The 16,549-nt window shown below is 37.0% G+C and overlaps 1 protein-coding gene across 1 annotated transcript in view; it reads right to left on the bottom strand.

Moving 5' to 3' along the window:
• Positions 1-16,016, bottom strand: part of Ndst4 (N-deacetylase and N-sulfotransferase 4) — a 338,766-nt gene extending 322,750 nt beyond the window's left edge. Inside the window, 1 exon segment of the mRNA NM_001191849.3 lies at positions 15,599-16,016. The gene's annotated coding sequence lies outside the window, so the exon portion shown is untranslated.
• Positions 16,017-16,549: the final 533 nt, after the last annotated feature.

The raw sequence follows: 16,549 nt of genomic DNA, 5'->3' as shown, positions 1-16,549 counted from the left end.
TATTTATATGTATATGAATATGTATATATGAATAAGAACACACCACACACATATATGTATACACATGTGTATACATATATAAATGTATTTATGAAAAAGAAGCCTAGACAAGATATGGTTATATGAAGCATCAAATAAATAGTTCTGTGGCCATTATTTGTTATACTAAGAGTAAATGAGCCAAGTTGTCTTTTAAAAAAATGTTTAGCAGATGAACTAATTCAAGGACATACGGATTGGAAGGGACACAAATGACAGTAGGATAACTAGGGAGGCTCAGCGGTAAGGTGCTTACCATCCAGAATTGACTAATGGAGTTTGGGTGCCTAAAATCCTACAGATCATCAAGCCAATACATTATTTATAATCTTTCAAACTACAGTTTTGGAATATCTTTTGAAAATTGGAAGTTTTAGAAAACATCAATACTCATGGAGTGGTTGGAACAATGGAAGTGACTATGTGAGTGGCGCTTCTAACACAGTATTTCTGTTAGGAGGTCTATTCTTAAATGAACCTCCCCCCATAATTGCCACTGACACTTCTAATCACATACAAGATATTTTTATTAAAATGAATAAATGTGTATTTGTACCTAGTTTGTAATGTTAATGCCATAATTCTTACTACCAAGCCACAGCCCTTCCATAGTAGGTCACTTCACCTATCAACCCAACATTAGCTTGTATTAAAACTCAGCATAACCGTGAGTCCGTTTCCCTTTCTCTTTTCCTCTTAGCTCACAGGATCACACTTCTCACTCTGTGGATCTCATCTGTCAGTCATTGTTTTTGGTTTTTGTTCCATTTCACAAACAGTTAAAACCTTTCTCCTCATATTATTTACTCTTTTCTAAACAAGAAAACTGGACAAATTCTGCCTTCCAGAAAATCAATGCTCATGACATTGAGGGCAAAAGAAACACCCCAGTCTAATTACATTCATGATTCACTGTTTACCTGGTCCATTAATGCTAGGATTCTTGCACATATATTTTGGGTTATTCAGTCAGCTTTCCCTCGTTCCTTTATTTTCTTCTCTTTTCAAGCTTCTATCATTTCTTGTCTTTGTACCTCTCTTCTTTCTTGATCATGTGACAGAGAAAGTGTCAGACACATGGATGAGACCACTCTACTTAGTCACTCATAATCCACTGGATATGGTGTCTTTCTTGCCTTAATCAGGTTCCTGATCAAGGTATGCCCATTGGAGATGCTGCTCAGAGATGCTGCCCCAACCCATGGAGCTGCAGTAAGTTTCCTCTTCACAGTAAGTGACCTATTCACACCAGAGAAAAACCTGTCTACCTCATTCCGTTACAAATCTTCCCGTTTCTTTCCAAGGACAGGGAAATCTTTTGGAGTGCTATATGCTCAGTTTCTCTAGACATGTTGCCGCAAACTCCCTGTAGAGAATTCAATTACCAGTAACTGCTCATTTTGCAGATCAGCAGCAGAGTATACTAATCCTACACAATGACCATTCAGTATTGTAAAAGAACAATGGAAACAAATAAACTTCGAAGTTCACTGGACAGTTGCAACAATTGTGTTAGTGTCTACTGAAAGGATCTTTTTGTCAAAAGATCAATAGAAGAAAAGAGTGAGTTCCTAAACAAACTCTCTGTGGAAAACTATTCTTTGGCAAGGGAACAAAAGCAGATCTGTGGAACAAGAACAGTCTTTTCAAGAAGCGGTCCTAGAATAATTGAATTTGAATATGTGAAGGGTTGTGTACAAAGACCATAGGCACATCCTCAAATTAACTCAAATGATCATACATCACTCAAAAAGATCTAGTACACATACATGAAAGTAAGTGTAAGAAGAAAATCTATAATACCCCTGGGATACAAGATGGGAGAAAATTCATATGCCCTTGGTCCTGACAGTGATTTTAGAGCTGAGAGTCAACTATGAAATAAAGAATTGGTAACCTGTTTCATTAAAAACATGAAAGTCACTATCAAAGATGAGAAAGTAAGGTACACAAGAGAAAGATATATTTAGGGCAGGCATAACTGATATTTAAAAAAACTCATACAAATAATTCTTAAGCATTTCACAATAATAAAATGACTCAATGTAAAGAGAAGCAATGGCACTAAACAGAATGTACATGAACGAACAAATAAAGATGTCCAATAAAGAGAGATACTTCACGTCCTATTCATCTGGTGTTGTAAGTCATAGGAGCAATGGGATACCACTATTTAACTTCCTAAGGCTCAGCCAAAGTCCAAACATTGGACAATATTGGCTTCCGGGAAGGTGTGAAACAAAGGTCTATCGCATTCATTGCTCTTGAATAAAAGATGACATGGTTACTCTGGAAGACATTTCTAAAGTTTCTTACAGAACTGAGCATAATCTTAATACGTTGACCAAAGTGATGATATTTCCTGCTCCAAATCGAATGAATTAAAACTAACACCTACAAAATTACATTCTTTCTAGGCATTTATTTGTAAACTTCTAGACACTTCTAAACAGTATTGAATATTTTTAAACACTTTCATAAAACACAATGACACTTCTCAACTAATTTGTGTGTGTGTGTGTGTGTGTGTGTGTGTGTGTGTGTGTGTTTGTATCTATTTATGCAAGTATGTAAACACAAGCACTGAGCTGAAAGGTAGACTTTGGAGAGTCAGGCTAGGCCAGACATTCTTACTCACTGATCTACCTCATTGGTCCAGAAGCAGCACTTTATGATACCTATTTGTTTTCAATCCCTCTGTAGCCCAAGCTACACTGAAGGCATCCCCATGCTGACACCCTCTTTGCTTCTGCTTCCTCTTTTGTCCTTCTTAGTTCTGTCACTCCCTTTCTCTGAGACTACTGTGCTGAACCACTCATCTGCATTCAGAGCACAAGAATATTTTATCTTAGGAAGAAACAAAATCGGTGAACGATGTACATTATTTGTTGGGAAGAAAAGGTGGTGAACACTCTCACATAAATTTTGTTTTGTTTGGTCATTCAAGAACTACTGGCAGGGCCAACAAAGTGGCTCAGCAGGCAAAAGCCCTTACTTCCATCCTGAGAACTAGAGTCTGATGCCTGAAATTGACGTGACGAAAGGAGAGAGCCTACTTCCACAATTTGTCCTCTGATGTCCACATCTATGTGCCTGCATTCATTATGCACACTGATGGTTGGACATGCGCTCACACACACACACACACACACACACACACACACACACACACACACACACACAGCAACAGAATGACACATCCTATAACAGCACTACCAAAACAAAATAGAGTTGCTATTATTTGTTGATTGATTGAATGCACAGAGGGGAAAATGAGTCGTGAATAACCCCAAGATGCACTTGAACCTTTTCTAGTCATTTATAGATTTTTTTTTTTTTGCTGGATAATTCTTGTCCTGACTATTCAATAGCACTGGGAATCCATCCTATGACACATCTGCATAGTAAAGCAATGAGACCACCACGTGGTGAGTGAAGTTACAAGGGAGACTCAGTTATACAAAAGTAGAGAAAATGTGCTGATGGGGAGGTAGTAGTATTTCAGTAAAACTAAAGAGACATGCAAAAAGAAATGACTCTGGGTTGCTGGTTATGGAGGAAGAAAAGTCAAGGTCTTTGATGAAATTTAAGGGCATTGGCTAGGGAAACTCGCAAAACCCAAGGAACAGTATGAAGATGAGAGTGGCTAGCAAGATGACAAACCCACACCATGGTGCTGGGGCACAGCACTGCATGGGTGGCTTGTGAAGAAGTCCAAATGATGAAGCAAACAGGAGCTGTAGACATTTTTCCCTGCAAAAGTTTGATGATATATTTGAATTCAGACATACAAGGATTCATTGGCTTTGAATTTCCAAGAGAGTGCTGGTACACTAGAATTTTTTCATTTTTTTATTGGTTATTTTATCTATTTAGATTTCAAATGTTGTCCCCCTTCCCAGTTTCCCCTCCACAAATCCCTATCCCATATCCCCTGCTTCTATGAGGGTGCACCCCTCCACCCACCTACACACTCTGCCTCTGGGCCCTAGCATTTCCCTATGGAGGCATTGAGTCTCCATAGGACCAAGTTGCTCCCCTCCCATTAATGCCAGTTAAGGCCATCCTCTGCTACATACATAGCTGGAACCATGGGTCCCTCCATATGTACTCTTCAGTTGGTAATTTAGTCTCTGGGAGCTTTGGGGGATACAGTTGGTTAATATTATTGTCCTTCCTATTGGGTCGTGAACCCCTTCAGCTCTTACAGTCCTTCCCCTAACTCCTCCATTTGAATCTGTGTGCTCAGTCCAATGGTTGGCTACATACATCTGCATCTGTATTGGTCAGGCTCTGGCACAGCCTCTCAGGAGACAGTTATATCAGGCTCCTGTCAACAAGCACTTCTTGGCATCAGCAATAGTGTGTGGGTTTGGTTTCTATATATGGGATAGATTCTCAGGTGGGGCAGTGTCTGAATATCCTTTCCTTCAGCCTCTGCTCCACTCTTTGCCCATGCATTTCCTTTTGACAGTAGAAATTCTGGATTAATATTTTTGAGGTGGAGATGGCCCCATCCCTCAACTGGGGGCCGTACCTATTCACTGGATATGGTCTTTACAAATTCAATCTCCCCTTTGTTGGGTAATTTGGCTAATATCCTCCCTGTTGGGTCCTGGGAACCTTTTATGTCCCTGGCATCTGGGGCTCTCTAGTGCCTACCCCCAGTTTCCCCTCGCCCACTGCTGCCCGCTTCCATTCAAATACCTGGCCCTCTGTACTTCTCCCCTGTCTCTCACAGCAGGTCCTACCCCCTTGTTTCACTCCCCTTTCTCTCTTCCTTGTATTTTCGAGGTAAAATAAAGTAAGTTGAAGAGGCAGAAATGGTGAGTAAGCTGAAAGCAACTGGGAGAATACAAGAGAGAAGGAACGAGGAAATGAATAAGAATGCTGATGTTGCTGTCCTGAGGAACACACACAGACAAACTACTGAGAGTCCCTCAGCAAAGTTCCAAGAGATTTAAGAGAAGAAGGAAATCCACATACTGAAATCATCAAAGCAGAATATTTAGAAGGCTGGAAATTGTTTTAATCACTTTGTGTGCTCGTTAAATTTTTTAAAGAAGTGGTATGAATAAATAGGAAGGGGTAAGAAAATCATATTTAAAATATTCAATGACAAATAGAATGGGAGGCTTTGCTTGGAAGAAAAGAGAGAAAAGGGAGACATGAAAGAGAAGGAAAAGTCTCCATCAAGGACTAGAGATGGCACGAGCATCTCCTACTTACATGCAAGAGTGAGCCATGTCCATCTAGGACTAGACATGGGATGATCAATTTCTGTCCAGAAGTAGCAGTAACATGAGCAATCTCCTACTTACATGCAATAGTGTCTTCAGTTTCAGTGCTTTTCTCTGGAAACTTAAGTTCATCCAGCTTGGAGCCAATAGCCATGAGATGATTGGCACCAGCTAAAGATTGCTTCGGTCTAGGTCAATACTCACTCTTTAGAAGCCATTGTTCAGAGGTGTATTGATTTGCATCCTTGTTAATGATCTCAGCAGACTAACCTGGAATGAGTCACCCATGAAACATAAAGAACTCTCTTTGCTCTTGTGTTCTGATAGCTAAGAGTCTCTAAGAAGATAGAGACCAGCGGAACCAGAATACAGAAAGCCAGTGACTTCGAAATCAGCAGAGGCGTAAACAAAATTAACATATTGTGTTTAACATAGACGTTTCATATCAATGAGTTACATGGGTGTTTCTTAAAATGAAAGTCATAAAAGTAACTGAATTTTGTCTAATTTGAATTTTGTTACATGACTTTAAATTTTTTCTAACAGAGCTACAATGGCTTCTACATGTTAGTATAATAATATTTAAAACTTTCTACAGATGTTATTTTAGTAAATTTCTTTCTGAAATTTCTTTCTGAAGTTATGTATTACTTTATTATTTTAAATGAAGTTTGCCAGCATTGGAATTGACTAAAGACTGTTTTTTAAAGTTAATTTCTTTTTTTTTTTGCTTTGATTGGATATTTTTATTTACATTTCAAATGTTATTCCCTTTCCCGGTTCCCAGTTAAATTTTATTTCAACCATTACTTCTCTACTATCAACTTTCTATGCAAAGTCATCTAAAGCGATCAATACAAAATTCCCCGAGAAAATGTAGATCAATCTGGGCTGTATAGCTAAAGTCTGGTCTGTGCTTCAGAGGAAGAGCTCATGAATTTTCACTTCTCTCATCATCATGTGTCATAATCAAGAAGGTGTTTGTGTGACATTCAATATTACTGATAGAGCATATGGTCATTGAAAATGAATGCTAATGTAACACTTTATATTGTGTATGAGGAAGCATACATTCTATTAACAAGATTCTTATGTGAGAAGTTAAAGAATGAATATGAGGAGACTTTAATGTCTAGAGAAGTGATTGGACGATGTCCACATTCCACTTACTACTCTGTATCACTTCTCTGACTACCAAGAAAAATATTGTCACTCTCTGGCCAAAAGCTTATTAAGAAAGTTTTAAGTAGAAAGCATTTTTGTGTTGATTTTTATTTCCAACCTGAGTAGGATCCTCTGTATCTTTCTTTGGCTTATTTGATTTGCTATAAACCAGCTGGGTAATACTGTATCCAGAGCAGACATGCTCAACTAATTGAATGAATATTTTCACTATTTTCTCTATGTTTTATCTCTTTAGAGATACTGCATAATTCAATGGAAGCTTGATTATCAGTGGGAAAAACATGGGAGGTAATATGTAAAACTATATCCCCACCCAAAACTAAGGAAAGACACAAAATTCTCAGTTTGGAATGATAAAATAGCTGATATATACTGATTGGAAGAGTTTGGAATGATTTCAAGAATTCGGTTATTTGTCAGAGACAATGTATCTTGAAATCTTCCTAGATTTGTACTTGAAAACTGAAGTCTAGCAATGCTAAATTTAGGATTAATAAGCACTGCATCAAAACCATCACTCAGCAAGTCAACTTAGTATAAAATAATTGATGCTTATTAAATGTAAAATATGATAGCCATCTTCAGAACCTATTTGGAAGCTTGTAGTTAATGTAATTTTGTTTAACTTGTAGAAGAATGAGATCAATTTTAAATAACAAATAGATTTGTCCAGCTAAAAGTAAAGTTATAACATTCTCTCAGTCCGGGATAATATTAGTAATCTGTAATTAAAGCTGTGAACTATATAGTATGGGTAGTAAAGAGCTGGTGGTTAAGCAAGGTTTCTTATGTTCTCATTGGGTGACTACAGAAATGTGAAATTTATTTATTTTAAATATTTTTCTGAATTTTTTTTTTAATTTCTGTGTGTGTGTGTGCGTATGTGTGTGTGTGTGGTGTGTATGTGTGTGTGTGTGTATGTGTGTGTGTGTGTGTGTGTGTGTGTGTGTGTGTGTGAGCGAAGACACCAGAATAAGGTGTCTGATATGCTGGAGCCGAAAATTTAGGTCATTATTACCTAGCTTACGTAGATAGGTACTGGGAACTGAACATGGATCCTCTGGAAAGGCAGCAAGCATTTTCTACAAATTATCTTACTCTTTCTGTTTACCATTTAGTCATTATTGCCCTCCCAGTCCACCATCTGACAGTTCCTCATCAATTCCTCCTCCCCTGTCTTTAAGAGAATGTTCTCCCATCCCCCACCCACCCACGCATCAGGCCTTCCCACTCTCCTGGGCCTCAAGTCTCTCAGGGGTTAGTTGTATCTTCTCTCACTGAATAGAAATGTTAGAATGAAGCTCTGTCTACTCCATGAATTAACCTATTAGAGATATAGTACCCCAGACCATCTAAGAAATATTCTATGTTGATTCTTTTTATCCAATTACATTTTTGGAAGGCTTGTTTTTTCATTCCTTCAATTTGCATGGACCCCACTACCTCACCATAGCAGAGTCAAGGTAGACTACTAGGAACATTTTCTCAGTGGTTTTCACACTAATGTGCGCCCTCCTTTCTTTATTCCCATGTTTCATTTGCTGGTTTGTTTTTAAGGCTATATGAATTTACCTTAAAATATTCATCAATGAAGTCTGATCCTATTAATTAGTACTCAAACATGATGCAAGTATACTAGAGATAGTGTGATACGATGACTTAGATATTTATTTCCAAGTGAAGAGTATTGAACATATGATGAACACAGTGAACCCAATCACTCAAGGGTTACTTGAAAGCAGAGTCGAAGTTATACTATAAATCAAGGCCAGATAAACGATGCCTGTAATTAAAGTTTAATTCCATTATTAAATGTCTGAAGTTTTCAAATTTGCTAGTACTTTTTAAATTTATTTTTACATTTTAGTTTTGCATTAATTCTGTAAAGTAAGCATAATAACCCATTCACAGGGCCTGCATTTCTGGCCCAGAAGTGATTGTTTTTTTAATCTTTTGAAGATTTATTCATAAGAAGGACTAGCTGGACTTAGAACCAACATTGAGTGACCCAGTCTTTACTGTTATGATGCTTTATGCTAGTTCTTGACATTTGTTTTTAAAACTAATTTGTATGGCTTGCATAAATGTGTATTGTAATTAATAGGGTTTGTATCCCCAAATTACTTAAAGAAGTTCTAAGAACAAATAAAAATTCCCAGAAAGCACAGTTATTATTTTTATCAATAAGTTAATTACATATCTTAGTTAATAGACTGGCTCAAAAGATCAATGAAATACAATATTTAAATTTTGAAAATTAAAATTTTATAAAGACATTTATTTTAATCACTTCTGATTTCCAAAGACATTAGATACAATATAAATAAGACTCGTATGAACTTTTGCTCTTTTCAGTGGTAGAGGCAGGAAAAAAGAGTGCTTACTCCAACTTTTTATATTAAAATCAAAACTTTTTATGTTGCTGTGCTCTAAATCTTTCTGATGGGTAGATCGACCTATAGGGTTGCTTTGATTGATGGGAATCTCAATGATTTCTAAAATGTACCACTTTTCTTGATACTGGTTAAAAACACCCTACTACCTTTCATATTTTGGTTCGAGAGTATTCCAGAACACAACACTTATACTTCCACCAATAAATGCATGTACACTGGCCCTTTGTATCACCTTTGATCCAAACTTCACCATTTGTCCAGTCCATGCATGTTTCCCACTTGTTTCTCATGGTTTTTGTCAATCAAAACCATGGCCCCTGACTACTCTCTAGGCATTCTCACCACTGAAAAGCTTTAGTTAAATTGGAATGGAGGGCTAACACGGGCATATCAATTATACTGTGAGGTTAAGTGTCCCTTGGTTAAAACTATATGGGACAAAAAGTGATGTCTTTGTCACTATGGAGGAAAATGAAATGCCAGAGAAGACTGCATAACCCAAGGCATTAGGAACCTGAAAATCACAGATAGATCAAATGATGTCAGATCTGTGCTAAGCAGGATTATTGATAATCATTTCCTTGGTACTGACACTATGATTTCATTAATACCCTCTGAGGCAATGTTAGTGATATAGTAAACAGATTTTTGCCTCTTATTGAGCTTAAGTTAGTTTGAAATTGGTGAAAGTAATGTATATCATTTTCAGAAATTATATTTATCTGGCCCATTCTTTAGATCTACCACTTGCTAACTGCGTGATAGGTTTAGACTTTTTGTTCATACTCCTACCAAAACATGAAAACAACGTGGGAAGTGGGCTCATCTACTGCTTAGGCTTCAACAGTATCATCAGCTTTTAGGATATACACATGCTAAATGATTTAAGATAATTTATGTTGGTACTAGTGTTTTCAACAATATCATTAGACTTTAGGATATGCACATGGTGAATGATCTGAGATAATGTATGTTGATGTTGGTTTTTAGTACATAGAACTGAAAAAAAGTAGAGTAAAATGAAAACTCCAGTTTGTAAAACCTTATATTATTTTTCTCCAAGAAAGGAACACCACAGTGTGACTTAACCTAAGTCCTTCCATGCAGCTCCACAGAACTGAAACTATAACCAATAATTAGAAATATATTCCAATCTTTTATCTTGCACAAACTTAAGAAATTGCTAACATTAATTGCATTTTTGGTTTTTTTTTTATTTTTTGCTATGATGGAACATATTCATCCCATTGAGTTTGGCATTCAAATTTAAACTGGATATTCTCAGGGACAGTTTCTCAGAAGGATATTCATTAACCAGTCCTATTTATTATTTTTGTGTAGAGCTTTGATCCCCACCTTCATTTATGCATCTTTAGAGGACTCTTGCCTACGTCTCCTCAAGAGTAGAATCCTTGTGAGAATGGGCTTTACTTGTCCTAACATCTATCCCATATTAAAGAAAGTAATATTTATTATCATTATCATTATGCACATGAGTACATAATCATTAAAGCCTTTCTTTCTCTGTAGAAATGAGAAATAGAGTAATTTAAGTCCTAAATTGGGTTCAACTTCAATTGGTCAATTTTCACATCATTTTTGTCATTATTTAGAACATGAACATGAACCATGTGCTTTTAATGAATTAATAAGTATTATTTACATGTAGATACCTGTGTTTTACTCAACCTTTTTAGAATAGGTGAGCTCTTACATGGAGTGAGTGTCATGAAATTTAGGGCAAGATGGTTTGAGAAGCAGATCAGACTTAAATTCCGATTCTAATTATTCACTTGCACTTTAGAATAATGAGCAGAATTAGGACTTTTATATGCATTTGCAGGAGCATATGCAGAGCCGCATCTGTTTCCTCTCCTTGTATTAATCTTTAGTGTTGCTATATTTATTTCTGAGGTTTAAATGATTTTTTCATGTAGGCGTGAAACACTATTCAGTGCCTCAAAAACTCTTTAGAAAAGTCTGATGAAATATGACAAATTTGTGGATAAGCAGTCTACAGTTGCATTTCTGTTTGAGGAATGGAGTCAAGCCAAACCGTCTAAAAGGGTACAATATCTGTCCTACCTGTCTTCTTCTCTCACTAGCGTATATTTGGCCTCTGGGCTGCATGTAGTTGTTATTGTGTTTAAACTACTAAGCATGTAAATGATTAATAATGGTGTTTCAACAGCAATTTTAATGAGTATTTACTTTGATTCTTTTACTACTAACTCTATAGTGTATTTTGGTGTTGAAAAATATGTTGCTGCCCATGAAAGAGAGCATATCCACAGCGAACAAAGGACTCTATAGAAAGTATTTTGAAAAGGAAATTATCTACCAATCTAGCAGGAAAATATCTGTTATGTTGAGAGCAACATTTCCGGTTCAAATTTCCCATGTTATCTTCTTTTATTCCTTATTGCTTTGGCCAACATTCCCCATGCCTTCCCCACTTCCTGTGTTCTCGTTGGGTCTTACATTTGCTGCCGTGCTAAACATGAGTGGTTTGCTTACCAGCTGTGCACTAAAGTTGTCAAGGCAAAAGGAAATGGGGGTTGGAGATACAGAAAGACAAAAAGAAGGAAAACTGAGACAGAGAAGGAAGAACAGTAGGGGAGGGCCAAATCCATGAAAATGAAGAAGAAGGGGAAGAAAGATGAAGTGGAGCTGAGGAGGAAGCACTTGGGGATACAAAGAACCAAAGGCAGTGTGTGCCTACATTTACCCTTTGCTTGGACATACTGCATCCAGTCTGTTACCTTTCATATCGTATGTGGTTATAGACAAATATTGCAAATAACTTTAAAGAGGAGTTGAGGTAACCCAGTGGTACACCACTTGAGACAATGGACATATAAAAAGTCCTGTGTTTGAACCCCAGCACTTAGAGAAAAGAAACAAATGCAGAGAAAAGCGAAAGCAGTTAAATGTTGGTGTCCAAGTGTTTGAATTTGGGTAGTTCTAACTTAGGAACATGAGGTGTTTATGCTGATATGCATGTGTCTCTTACTTTGCTAAATGCTGCTTTCTTTATTGAACTTTTCATATATTTGAAACAACTCTTCTTATGAAGAGTAAGGTAGATTTTTGAATAGAAAATTCACTTCTACAGTGCAGTAATGTTATTATCTCTTTTGGTTTAAAAAATACCATGGCTGCATCAAAGTGTTTTCTCAAACATTTGGAAACAAGTCATTTTAGCCTTCATGCTTCACAGGCACTACTGAAAGTTTGAGTAATTAATTATTCATTTACAGTTCACAAAGTGTCTTGAGTAATTCTTTTCAACATACTAATAAGTACTATATATTCATATAAATTCAGAGCGACACCTAAAAGTCATCATTGACTTTGTCATCATGTAAATTATTTTGTTAAAACCTGTATCATGACTGGATTATCTTTATACTAAGGGATATGAAAAGTTACGAGACAAAGGAAATACATGTATCACGTAATAGCTGCAAAACCTTTTGCAGGTAGGAATGAAGAGGAAATTAGTATTTTAATCTCAAAACTGTTCTTGTCTCAGAACTATTTGTTTTTGAAGTATCTGATACTTTAGTAAGCTTGATATTATCAGATTATCTGAGTTTTTAAGGGGGAAAACTATCAATTCAGTATTAACTACTTAAATAAATTTTTGCCTAGCCTAAGATGTGGTATGATCCTTTAGAAAGAGAGCTGAAGGAAGCTTGCCAATATGTACATGCGCATAACTTCTACTTTATCATTAACTGCTCCAACTGCAGAAGCTTAAGCAGAATAAGGCAAAAAGAAGAGGCCACTTAACACTCTGTTTAACAGCATAGCTGAAAGTTCCCAAGTGTCAAGGAAAGCTTGGCTGACTGCTACATTGTGATGGCTGAAGGCAAGAGCATGCATAGTGTCTGGCACCTGCCCCGTTTCTCTCACTTTGTGAACTTAAAATAAACAACAGACCGCATCTCCAGACAGCATCTCCTTTAGCTGGTTATTTAGGGGATGCATAATGAAGGCGAGTTTACCTTTTCTTGCCTAGCTACAACACTATGAACGTGTTTGGAAACTTTACTTTTACTTGACTTTCTGGAGTTAGCTGCTTGAAAAAACCTTGAAGTTCTTTGTCTTGGCACCCATCCATGTACACCACTTCTGATCTCGCTGCCATTCCGAGCTAGTACGTGAACGAAGCACTTCATCATTCCTGGACTTGCCAGTACACACTCTGTTTTATAGGGGTTTATGCTATGATTTCATTCTAGCACCTTTGATAAAGAAGAAATCTTGGTTACTTTACAGTTCTGCTCTTGTCTGACAATATATTTTTGCTCCTGAAATATTCCAGTTTGTACAGGGTAGGCTTAAAATATAATGCATTATCAATAAATTTCAGCCCAGGGGGGGAGAAAACAGAGGAGACTTCTCGGTGCATGGATCCTCAGACTTGGCTGACAGCCAGGGCTGATATTCTAGCTTTTCTTTATAAGTTTCCCCCAGCTGCTTTTTAAATCTGGAGAGGCAGTATCAGCCAGGAAGCTTCTAGTTTGAACACAGTATGCTAAATGTTTCTCCGTTCCCCCTGAGTAGTTGCTACTAAATGAAATAGCATGATGGGATTGTAGTCTCACTTTTTCAGTAAAAAAAGACAGTGGGTGGGGAATCACAGATACATTAAACTTCTCGGCAACAACTCTGATGCAGATTAGAAACATTTATTCCACATTTAAAACACTAGTTCTGGCAAGGAGATTAATTAAGAACTCGAGGTATCTGTTTACATAGGACCATGGCATGGTAGTGTTCTTGGAGGGAGACAGAATCAATATCAAATAGATATATTAGTTTTCATGCCAGACCAAAATCTAAAATACTTGCTTCTCAGGTGAAGGTATGTGCATGCATTATATATGAACATGTGCTTCCATTTGACTTTCGAATATAAAAAAGGCAGAAGTATGATCTATGTATTCCCATGCAGATGGATTTCTCATTGATTTGTTGAAAATAAAATACAATAAAATTATCCAAAGCTTTTCTTTTATAAAAGAGTTACAAAGGACTTTTATCTGTATTTTCCTATCAAGGGCAACTACCATGCTGTAGTTTGAGAGCAGTATACATTACAGTTTTCTCACAAGGTTTATCCAAAAAATTTCCCCGCCCACGTGCATGTTATAGAATGATATTGCATCCTAAGGTTGCCAGAGAATTCTCTATGGAAAACCAGCAACAATGACACTGTACTCAAATATCTACTTCTGCACAGAAATAAACAAACAGCAAGGTTATTTTTCTTATTAAATGTTTTGGGAATACTGATCAGACACATAGATTCTTCTGGTCAGTGATCTTATGTTCTTGACTAAAACTTCATGGAAACAAACAAAACACAATATTCCTTGCTACCTATGTTTCTGCTAATAGCTAATTGGCACAAGTCCAGTAGAACAAATTAAAATAGTTGTTATGATCCTGAAGAAAACATTAAAATCATTCGGGGAAATTTTATTGTCTCTTAGTTTTAGTTAAAAGTAATTTTAGCCCTGGGTTCGGTCCTCAGCTCCAAAAAAAGTAATTTTAGTAACTTCTGTGTTCACCAGTTTCTTCTTATTCCAAAACATACAGGATTTTGACTATGAAGTTGACAAGAAAGTGGATAACTGAGCCTGAATTACAGAAATGTCTGAATAGCTTGCTACAGAATTAACATTGAAACAACTACAACACCATGTAAATGAAAACTCCTAGAACAGACACTGTGAAGGCATGAAAAGGGGCGTCTGACAGATATGAGAAGCTCATTAAACTTTCTCAGAGCTAATTGAGGATCAGAACACAATCTACCAAAATAAGCCACACGCCACTTCTAAATATTATTACAGAAACTGAAAAGGTATATCATTTTATAAATTAGGACAAGTTAAAAGGAAATATATTTTTAGTATTTTTAAACCTTGATTTCTTTTAATATAAGTATTAGAAACACTAAGATCATCTTTAAACATCTCACATTTTCCAATGTGTTTTGTGTAGGAGGACTTTGGAAGTGTGTGTGTGTGTGTGTGTGTGTGTGTGTTTGTGTGTGTGTCTCTCTCTGTGTGTGTGTGTGTGTGTGTGTGTGTGTATACAACACTGAGATGTTGGTGTCCTGCTCACAATCTAGGACTTGAATATGACATATTACTCTAAGATGTTTTCATTTCTAATAGGAGCTCGGGGATAGCATCTATTTCCTGATAAACAGTGTGTGCCAGCTGTTTCTCTCAAAATTCCATCAAAACAGAGAACACCTATAAATTTTATGTCTCAAGGAGAAGAGTTCTCATCTTGGGTAATTTGCATGCCACATTCTAAGTAATACTTCTTAGGAAACATTTAAAACATCAGCCACAGTTACCACTGAAAGGCTGAGTTTGTAAAATTAGTGAGTCTAGTAGAAACAGGACTAACCTGTTATCCAGGGAGGTGTTTTGGTGAAAATGTCAGGGTAACTGTTTAAAATTAATCTGCTGTTGCAGTTCTTTTCTACAGCAGGGCAATATGTTCTATATACAATACAAATATAACTTCTACAAAGCATACTGACAGGTATGTATACACACGCCAGAAAGGGAGATTGAATTTGCGTCTAAAAGTATCTGCTTCTATATAAATCTTTCACAAATAAAACTTTAGTGCGTTTAACTTGTTTATGAAGCTAAGACACACATACCCCGTCATTGTCAATTTCAGCAAATTAGGGCAGTAACTTACCTAGAGAAGCATTTCAATATGTATTTTTTCTTTTGCTAACTTGAATTTATCCGGAGTTAGAAACCGAGATTTCCAGAATTCAGGTTTACTTGACTCCACGTTAATTAGCGGAGCTTTCAGTCCGTGCCATCTGCCTCAACAGGATTCTGAGAGCACTCCTCAGCTCCGGTGCTGGTGTCTGGACCCTTCCAGCAGTCTTTTTATTTATACACACATTGTCCTTTTCAAAACAAGCAGCCAGCTGGAATGATTCAGACCTCTGTTCAGCACACCGTTAAAATGCAGCTTCCTTCTCGGACACGAGCATTACACCAGGGAGCAGACTGGGTACAGCAAAAAGGCTATGAGAACTATTTAATCACCGGAATACCAGCTGCTCCTGTCTGCCTCTGCCACTGCTGCTGCGCCTCTTGCTAAGCTGGAGTCGGTCTTTCCCTCCCTCCCTCCCTCCCTCTTTCTCTCATATCTCCAGAACTCTGAAGGCAGCTCTGCCGGGTTATGATTGGCAGAAACAGCCAATTCCTTCAGCTAATCATCCTCAAGACTTTCAAGGACCTGAAGCTGTTGTGATGTCATCCAGGCAGTGAGATGTTACACATGATCACATTCCAGCAGAAGCTAATTCAGCAACCGGCTGCCTTCCTCTCAGACAACACTGATTGATTAGATGCTCCTTGAGGAGTTGGATAATCTTGCATTGTACAGTTTGAACATTTCCTACAATATCGGAGACTAGGATTTCACTTTGCAGCCATTGTCGCTGTACCGTGTGGGTTAATAAAAGTTCATGATGGGGCTTTCTGTGGTGAATATGTGCCAGCCAAAGAGTCTAATTTCAAATAGAACAAAAGCCAGCAATGAGTAATAGAAAACTTGGAGAACTATCTGTGTGCTACCAAAATCCTGATATTTCTAATAGCATAACCATGTGTTATAAGAACAAATATATAT

The sequence above is a fragment of the Rattus norvegicus genome, chromosome 2, assembly GCF_021556685.1.
Source record: "Rattus norvegicus strain SHRSP/BbbUtx chromosome 2, alternate assembly SHRSP_T2T, whole genome shotgun sequence".
Lineage (NCBI taxonomy): Eukaryota > Metazoa > Chordata > Mammalia > Rodentia > Muridae > Rattus > Rattus norvegicus.
Note: the sequence above shows the minus strand (reverse complement) of the source record. Positions and strands in the feature narration are given on the sequence as shown.